This window comes from Dioscorea cayenensis, chromosome 12 (genome assembly GCF_009730915.1).
Source record: "Dioscorea cayenensis subsp. rotundata cultivar TDr96_F1 chromosome 12, TDr96_F1_v2_PseudoChromosome.rev07_lg8_w22 25.fasta, whole genome shotgun sequence".
Lineage (NCBI taxonomy): Eukaryota > Viridiplantae > Streptophyta > Magnoliopsida > Dioscoreales > Dioscoreaceae > Dioscorea > Dioscorea cayenensis.
This window is the reverse complement of record NC_052482.1, coordinates 14,211,565-14,221,419: the sequence shown is the minus strand read 5'-3', so window position 1 is coordinate 14,221,419 and position 9,855 is coordinate 14,211,565. Positions and strand designations below refer to the sequence as shown.

General features: G+C 36.6%; 1 pseudogene; it reads right to left on the bottom strand.

The window, feature by feature from the left end:
• Positions 1-8,573: 8,573 nt before the first annotated feature.
• LOC120273984 lies at positions 8,574-9,591 on the bottom strand (annotated as a pseudogene).
• Positions 9,592-9,855: the final 264 nt, after the last annotated feature.

The following is a 9,855-nucleotide window of genomic DNA, read 5'->3' as shown; positions in this document are numbered from 1 at the left end:
ATGTGCCAAAGCAGCTATGCGCATAAAATATTGGATCTTTCTGGCATGGCTTGCAGTAATCCATACCTAACCCCGATGGAAAAATAGATCAAGGCGAGGGAAAAAGGATGGTAGTTCCATATTAGACGCCACTAAGTATCGCAGCATAGTCGGGTGTCTACTATACCTAGTGAACACTAGACCAGACATCGCCTATGCCATTGCCATTGTTAGCCGGTACATGGAGGCACCAACGATGTAGCACATGGCTGATGTCAAACACATCTTGAGGTATATGAGTGGCACGGTTGGTTTTGGATGCTGTTTTAAGAAGCACGTCGTGTTGGAGTCTGAGCTGGTCAGTTTTAGTGACAGCTATCTTGCTGATGACTTTGACGACCGTAAGAGCACTACAGGAATGGCATTCTTCCTTGGTGCAAGTCTTATCACATGGGCATCGCAGAAGCAGAAGATTGTCACATTTTCATCCTGTGAGAAGGAGTACATTGCAGCAGCAATGGCGGCATGTCAAGGGATGTGGCTTAGCCGATTAGTTGGAGACTTAAAGGGCACCATGCCTTGTGAAGTCAAACTACTAGTAAACAACAAATTGGTGATTGAACTATGCAAAAACCCAGTACATCATAACCGCAGTAAACATATTGACACAAGGTTTTATTTCATTCGTGTGTGTGTCGAAGATGGCAAGGTAGTTGTGGCACATGTCAGCACCAACAGATAGCTCACTAACATTTTAACAAAGGCTCTTGGACACACCAAATTCATCGAGATACAACGGAACCTGGTTGTGTTTGAGGTAAAATCAAGGCATCATGATTAAGGGCGTGTGATTTGTTGAAATTAATCTTGGTGTGGTAATCAATTTTTTCTATTATTTTATCTTTCTGCATTAGTTTGTGTGTATGCATGAATTTGTGTGCATGCATGAGTTTGTGTGCAAAAAATCCTGAGATCAGCCAAAAGCATGACGTGACTCAAGTGTTGGGTACATTGTTAGCCCACGTTCTTTTCTCTTTACTTGCAATGACTGGATAGTTATATAAAGGCATGTGAAAATTAGAAAAGGCTGTAAGTTTTGCAGCAAAAAAGAATAACTTTGTTTTCTCAAGTTTCATGTAAAACATATACAACACAAGGAGATTAAGCTTATACGCTTCGACTAGATCCTACATGCAATTGGTGGTAGACGTTGGTGTGAGGAGCTTCATTGTGTTGTTGGAAGACTTGAGCATCCCTCTCTCAAATCTAAACTAACACAAACATCTTGTTTAATGGCCATCTATTGGCCTCATGATTCGCACTCTCCTGGATTAGGCACCATGCATTCGGCACTCACCTTGCCTAGAGATCAGGATGAAAACCTTGAATCTCTGAGTTAATCTGAAGGATGTGATACCTGATCCTTTGCCTTGTGATGAGGTTGTAAAAGCCACTGAGATTCCAAAGAATTATACTCCTATTTTTCCTTGAGATGTGCTTCATGATGATGCTTTAGCATCCATTAAAACTAAACCTCCTCAAGATAAAGAGATGATCTCATCTCGTTCTTCCAAGTTGTCTTGGGATAAGATTACTTCAACTCATTTATTAAATGAGTTGACTCGAGATAAAGAGATTGATTCATCTCTTTCTTCCATCTTGCCTCGAGATAGCCCTCCTTAAGCAACATCTTCCACTCAAAGGAAGCTGATTCTTTTGTGCCTCAAGATAAGATTTCTACAGATTCTCTCTCTCTTATTCTTCCCCACTAATCTTGCCTCGTGATAAGATTTCAAATATTGCCTCTTCCACTTATTCTTCTCAAATTATTTCCTCTTCAAAATCAGGTTCACTTCCAGATCACTTGAAATTTCTCCCTCCATTGATTTCAATTCCAAAAGGCTACACCTTGGTTGTTTTACAAGGGGGATGAACTCTAATTCCCAAAGTAAATTCTGACAAATTTGCCATCTCTATGCAATCCCCCCTTTCAAGGCCATTGAAGAGCCTCTTGATGAGGAACTAGTAGACTGGGGTGTTGAAGTTGAACAAGATTACCTACAATATAACTTTGTTGATGTTGATACTTCTCTGGAAGCCTCTATCTCTGCAGTATAGGCAGCCACGCAATCTGATGAGCTCAATGAAGATCTTGAGGAAGATGGCCTAATGGATCTTGATGGCCCAGGAGAGTCCACATCTAGTCAGGACCACAAAACCTCAGAATATTAGTCAATTCTTCCCACAACAAATGCCTTAGTTACTGCCCAGATTCATAAAAGTGATAGATAAAAAAAAACTTCTACCAGATGAAATGAAGAAGCAGGCTTCATCCCTTTACTGCCTGGATCTACTAAGAAGAATATTCTCGAAAATCCTAGAGAAGGTACAATTCCTTTAAATTACGCTTCTCTCAATTCTTAGTCCAATGCTCAGCTTCGAAATTATAGTTCAGCTTGCGGTGTTAAATTTCTGGGCTCTCCCCAACATAAACCTAAATGTTTTAAAACACTGAAGAAAATAGAAGCAGATAGAGCTCTTTCTACCGTAGGACAGTCTTCGAGGCCTCCCTCCTAAGCAACCGACCTTTCTCCATGAAAATCATTTCCTGTAATGTTAGGGGTTTACATAGACCCTTTAAAAGACACCTAGTGAAATATTTCTTGTTATCCATAGAAACAAATATAGTTTTCATTCAGGAATTCAAACTTCAAGACATTCATAGATCAGTTTGGAATGAGATCGGGGGTAGATTCCTTGACTCTTTTGAAATTATTCCAGCCACTGGTACCAGTGGGGGAATTATCATGGCTTGTGATAGCTCCAAAATTAGTGGGTCCCTAATTCATTCAAAGGTATTTTCCCTCACCCTGGAATTTACTAGTCGCCTTGATATCTTAACTTGGATATGTATGACTGTCTATGGAGCTAATTCGCGATCTCTTTGAACCAATTTCTTAAATGAAATTCATTATGTGAGGAGTTTGAATTATACCACTTAGGTCCTTTGTGGGGATTTCAACACTGTCTTTTCCTTGAATGATAAAAATAGATGCTTTCCCAATCTAGGTGACTTTGCTTTGGCACAAAATCTCCTAGATGATTTCAGTCTCTTAAACCCCCCACTTCATGGTAGAGGCTTTACTTGGACCAATGGTCAAGTCAATCCAATTTGGACATCTTTAGCTGATTCTTACTCTCACACTATTGGTCCTCTATTTTTCCTAGAACAAGTCAATATGCTCTGCCTAGATTTGGTTCCAATCACGCCATTATAAGCCTTGATTTTGGTTCACACTTTCCAAGATCTCGTATATTTTGCCTAGAGAAATCTTGGTACTCCAATGAGCATTTAAACATCCTTATTCAGGATTGGTGGCAAAAACCAATCCAGATGGTTGTGGCACCTTCATTCTTTCCTAAAAACTCATTTACCTAAAGTTTAAGCTCAAGAAGTGGGCAATTGAGAACTTTGGCTCCATTTCAATGCTAAAAAATAACCCTTACTTCTGGAACTGAACTCTCTAGATACCATTAGTGAGAGCAGAGCTTTTTCTTATCAGGAATCCCAACATCTTTCCCAACTATGTCTAGAGTTATATTCGATTCAAAAGAAGAAGAAATTTGCTGAAAATAATGTTCCAGAATAACTTGGCTCAAAGAAGGAGACTCTAATACAAAATTCTTTCACTCTGTTGCGAATGGAAGGCGTAACAAAAACTTTATCCCGAGAATTAGTCACAGCGGTTCGTGGATTGAGGGGAACAAAAACCTTGGCAAGATCTTCTCAAATCAACTGGGACTCTTTTTTGGCTATTCTAGATCCTCTAGATTACTTCTTAATTGGCAACATCTTTTCAATTTCAAAGAGAGAATTGATCTCACCAACTTAGATCAACCTTTCTCCTTAGAAGAAATTAAACAGGTATTATTTGACCTAGGTGTTGATAAAGCTCCAAGTCCAGATGGCTTTCCCTTCTTCTTTTTTTAAAAACACTGGGACCTAATTAAAAATTCCTTGATTTCCCTTTGTGAGTACTTTGAAGAAAAGGCAAATTTAGATTGTCTCAATTGGATTCACATAGCGCTGATTGCCAAGAGCAACTCCCCTGAGAAGATCTCTGACTATCGCCCTATAAGTTTGATAAATTCCTCTTGTAAAATTATTTCCAAAGTGCTAGCCAATAGACTAGGGCAAGTGACAGGCTCTCTTATTGATGATTCCTAATTGGTATTCATAAACGGTAGATGCATTGATGACAACATTATCGCTTCCCAAGAAATGATCTTCCATCTTCAAAATAAAAGCTTGTAGGCTATGCCTGCAAAGTCAATTTTGCAAAAGCTTTTGACTCCTTAGATTGGAATTTCCTTCTTGATATCCTAGCAACTAGAGGCTTTAGTTCTCAATGGAGATCTTGGATCTTTACCCTCTTAAGCTCTTCCAAGGCCTGAGTTCTCGTTAATGGGAGCCACATGGCTTCATTCGTTGCAAATGCGGGCTACGCCAAGGAGATCCTCTTTCACCCTAATTCTCAGGTCCAATAAAAGATCCAGTAAAAGTTTCAGCTCAACTTCAGGCAAAGTACATTATTGAGTTCCCTTACACCACTAGTTTGATGTGTCAAATCACAATGCAACATGAAGGCCTATCTATCATTATTGCAAACAGTAAACAACTCAGCTTTGTTAAGGGCGCAAGGTGCACCCAAAAAAAACCTCACCCAATGAAGTAAGGCGCAAATAAGTAAACAAATAAAATTATATATAATATAATATGTTATATGATATCTAAACCATAAAAAATCAAAAAATTGCTTGAAGATTAAATATCCAATTAGTTGTAAGTTCTAGGCTTCTAGCTCCTACTAATGATGGATGATATTAAAACAACCCTAATTAAATATGGGTGGTTGGCTAGTTAAAATGTTTGGAAATAGTTGAATTTTAATTGCAAACAAGTTTCCAATGATTAAAATTTTATGAAAATATTAAAAGCCTAATTAAATATGAGTGCTTGGCTGGCCCTTCTTCTAAAAGTTTACAATTTACTAAAACAACATTAAATATATGTCCTTATTTATTTTTACACTGAAAATAATTTAAAAAATAAAAAGTTCACAATCAACAGTCAATTTCAATTACGCATGCCTTCTAGCACCTTTTTCAAGGCGCAAAAGGTGTCCTAAAATGCAAAAAAGTGTGCGCGTCTTTAAAGGTGACTCACCTGGATAAGCTTAAGGTGTCCTATCATGGAAAACATTGCGCCTTAGCGCCAATGCGACAACTAAAAAGGGATAATTTAGATGCCAAGAGTAAAGATATTTGGTTAGTCATAAAAGTAAACATAACAAAATTTATTTTTATGTCACATTTTTTGGGATTAATCTAGATAGAAACAAGAAAATTAATACAAAGAGTTCCTTCAATAGTGACAGGAAATTATTCCTTGCTTCTTTTAAATCAGTCATAAAGAAAATGTTGAAGAAATCATTAGCACACTCTTTGTTTATTTAAAAAATTTACAATAAAAATAATACTTAAAGTGGTTTCTTTAAGCAAAATGTAGATAAATTTGGTGCAAGCATCCAATTTTATAAAAATAAATCAAAAGATTTCATGTTCAAGAATGCTCTCCAAGAGGTCTAATATATGTATCCCCCTATGTTTTGTGAAGAACACAATGGAGCAATGAGATTTCCAGCAGAAACCAGATGATTCAGTTAAACTACAAACGACAATTTCAAAGAAATAAGGGTGACCAGTTAGAGATAGGCACAGTTTGGTTAACTAAACTGAATAACTAAATTTATAGAAAACCCAAACCAGAAGAATCAGTGACTGGTTTTATCCCCCTTCTTTTAATTTTTATTTTCATCTCCCATATCAATAAATAGTAAAAAAGGCCTATAAAGTAAGAGCACCTTGAGTAGATTTTACCTCACCACCACATAAAATTTACCACAGATTTCTAATTGCATGTATAACTCTATAAAAATATGCTAAACTGTGACTATCAACAATTGTATTAGACTAAATAATTTACAAAGCTATAAATTACTTGATCACACTTGGACTCTCAAAGAAGTCACATAACCCAAACTCATTACCCTTCTAAATACTGATTTAACTCTCTAGGAACTCTTTATCTAAAAATAAATATCCAAAAAAATTTAAGGGAAATAATATATGGGAAGAAGGGGAAATGGTTCAAAGCCGAAAGGAAATGGATTTACTAGGTCCGAACCAGAGACCTAAAGTGTGAGAAATGTACATGCTAACCAACCACCATGCACAAAAGTGCAACTTTTAATCATTTTAATAAATTATTGCTTTATAAAAATATGCTGCAATTCATTTCAGTTAACTAACCACTACAATTTATCTAAATTTAAAGCAATACAAAAAAAACGGAAAACAAAAGGCGTGAATCTATTGATTCAGTTAAAAAGTTTCTTCGATTCTCATGCCCACCCTTATGGCCATTTGATGTTGTTAACATTAATGCATCATTCAAAAAACCAGACGGCATGATCTAGGGGAGGCATTGGAAATTTCATTGCAGCATAGTATTTATCATGCTTCAAAGTGAGGTATAGAGCATACAAAAGGTCAAGGTTACACACAAGACATGCCAGTATAAGATATGTCATGCAGGTCCAAATCATAAGCATTTAAATAAATAACTATAAATTGTAGATTAAATATAATGCTCCTTAATTATCAAACAATGTGCAAAAATATATAAATTGAAGTAGAAAATTTATAAGAAGGATTAATTTAAATGGTTATAAATTAATAGACATTACTGACATTTTTCAATGAACAAATTTTTCTATACAATACGCTATAATAATAAAAATTATAAATTGCATGTATCAACATATAAATCAATCAGCAATCAACACTTAACAAATAGAAATCATTAACTGTATAACATACGCTATGAAGCGCTTAAGTTTTAATAGAACTACCAATCCTTTGTTGACTTATAAAGTAAAGGGCGTAATTGCACTACTGCCAGATCATCTCAAATCAGCATGAATATATTGGGTTTTATCATGTTATTTCCTATATTGAACATATCAGATTAAACATTCTCACCTTTGCTAGATATTAATGTTAGTATTTGTTTATAACCCAAAATTGTAAACCATTATACCTAGCTGGTCAATGAACATTTCTCCAGAATTAAAGCTTCAACTAAAAAAAAAAGCTATAGTTACATGTAACTCCAATTACAGTAAATTATATCCATATAGCTGTAATTTCAGCATATTTGAAAGGTGATGAATGTGGCATTTTGTGACTAGTGCTAAATATATATCTTCAAATATCTCATATCACAATATCCTACTTAGTACAAGTTCTTTACATATAAACCAAAGCCAAAGCAAACTAAGGCAAGCTCAGGCTTAAGGGCTATATCTTTTGTTGTTGCCATTGATATTTATTTTAAAAGTAATACATCAACATACAAATAGTTTAATTACCATGATAAGAAAATGTTTCTTGTCTGTAAGACTTCCATTGATTCCAACCACCACTAGGTAGGCTTATAAACAGCATAATAACATATATAGATAGAACTTAATCAATTTTTAAAGTGATTCCTTTACTAGATTAGGTAATATGCCATTACAGATATAAATATTTTCTTACATAAAAATACATAAATAATTTGATTCAATAGACTAATTTGTGTACTGTCTTATTAGGAATGAATCCATTTCAATTGGTTAAGTTTTGGGGGAATGACTGGAGCTTCAAAAATTGTTTCTTTATGTTGACAACTACGCAAGATTAGGCCCTTGTAGCAGTGAGGAAAGACATCTTAAAAAATTGTTGCTTTATGTTAACAACTACACAAGATTTGGTCCTTCTCTCAGAGAGGAAAGACCCAGGTATTGAAGCTTTCCTTTTATTGTCTTGCCTCATAACAGGCTTCTTAAGCACTCATACTTCCAAGTATCAACAAGCCAAGGGTTGAAGATTTACTCTCCAGTCTCAACCTAAAGTATAGATGTTTCATGTCTAGTGTTAGTCAAGACTTAATAACTTGAGCACATAAGATCCTACACAACAATGAGTTATTCCTTGAAAATTATATGTGAAAGTAATTGGTTCAAAGGACATTTCTTTTGAAAAAGAGAAAAGATAGATCAAAAGAGCAGACAGCATCAACAATTAAAATTGATAGCTTAATTCAAGAAAACAAGTACTTTTCTAATTTCTTCAGAGAAGCATTTAATGACAGTTAGTCGGGTTCACTATAAGGATAATAAAAAACTAAAGTGCACTCACATAGATGAATATCAAGAATCATATCTGCATACATGGACAGGAAAATTGAAAACGCATACCTGCACCCTTAAAATATTCTAATTGCACCTAAAATCCCTAAATCCATTAAATTTTGAATGTATCCTAAGTCCATGCCGCCACCAACATGCAGATAAACTTGAATAGAAAAGGCATAAAATTACCATAAACCATAAAAACCCATAAAGTTTGCATATATGCAACTGAATTTGATTGTATACAAGACATTTTGTTTGAACAAGTTATTTAAGTAATTTCAATTAGAAGGCCATTCTATTTATTATTTACAATGAGGTATGTCTGCAATGACAACATTTTCTTCCTTCTTAAGTCAATGTTGATAAACAACCATTTACTACGCCAACCAAAGTTCACACAGATGGCAAACTAAAAAGAGACATGCAACAACAACATTCATGGGGTACATCTGAAATTTTATGCTTTCTACAAGCATACATGCGAGATACCCTAACGCAAAACCTAGTTATTAGCTTTTTCTTCTTCAGTCACATAAAGCACCATCATTAACTGACAAATGAAACACCCTAAACTCGCAGCAATGCAGCTCAAGAGCAATAAACACTTGAACATCATAGATAAATGCCATTCAAAGTTTTTGTTTAAAAGAGAACGAGAAAGGAATAGAAGGCTCACCCTCCACTCAAGAAGAGGGGCCGAGAGTGGGAAACAACAGCCAAGATCGAAGCCCTGGATGCAAAAAGTAGACAACTTGAAGCCTATCCTTAAAATCCGAAGAAAGATCCTCATAAAACCACCTCAACACAGAGATTCCCGGATTATTATCCTCTGATTGCACAGTACTATGAACATACAAAACACAGAAAGGACCTTTCGCCAGCCCCGTGCACAGCTTGAAGCAAACATACCTCTTCAGCCTCTCCCCACTGATAACCGGAGCTGTTCAAGCATCACCAAACAAAATAAAAAAAATCAAAAATTGCGAGGAACCAGAGAGGAGATTGGCAGGTCGAGTACCTGGGAAGAACTTGCCGACAATGCGGAGGATGCGATTGCCGGATTTGTCGGATCCCTCGACGAAGAAGGCCTGGAAGGCGTCAAGATCCGAGAAGTCCTCGTCAGGGCAATCGTGCCAGACCTCATCGGCGACGCGCTCGGACGGAGAGAGGAGGGAGCGGGTGTCCGACGCCGAGGTCGGAGGCGAGGACCAGCACTGAGAAGTGTTCGTTCGAGCTGCGCTCCATCGTCGGCGACTACGCTGTGGATTCCTCCGTATCGACGCGAGAGATGGAGGGTTTATTGGATTCCTCCGGCGAGGGAGGAGGCTGTTACTTGCTTCGATGGGCTTTGTTGACTTTATGGGCTTATGGATTAGGAGCCCATTCCACATTTGGGCTTCAGGGTTTTGGGCCTAAACTATATTAATTAGGGCATTATTAACCAATAAGATGTTTATGCCAACATCTTTTTATGGTCAATTGACACTTGGGTCCTCCGTAAGGTCCTTTCATAATTGGCGAGAGATTGATCTAGCGGTATGGAGGCACAGGTGAGCGGAGGTATTAACTCCATGTC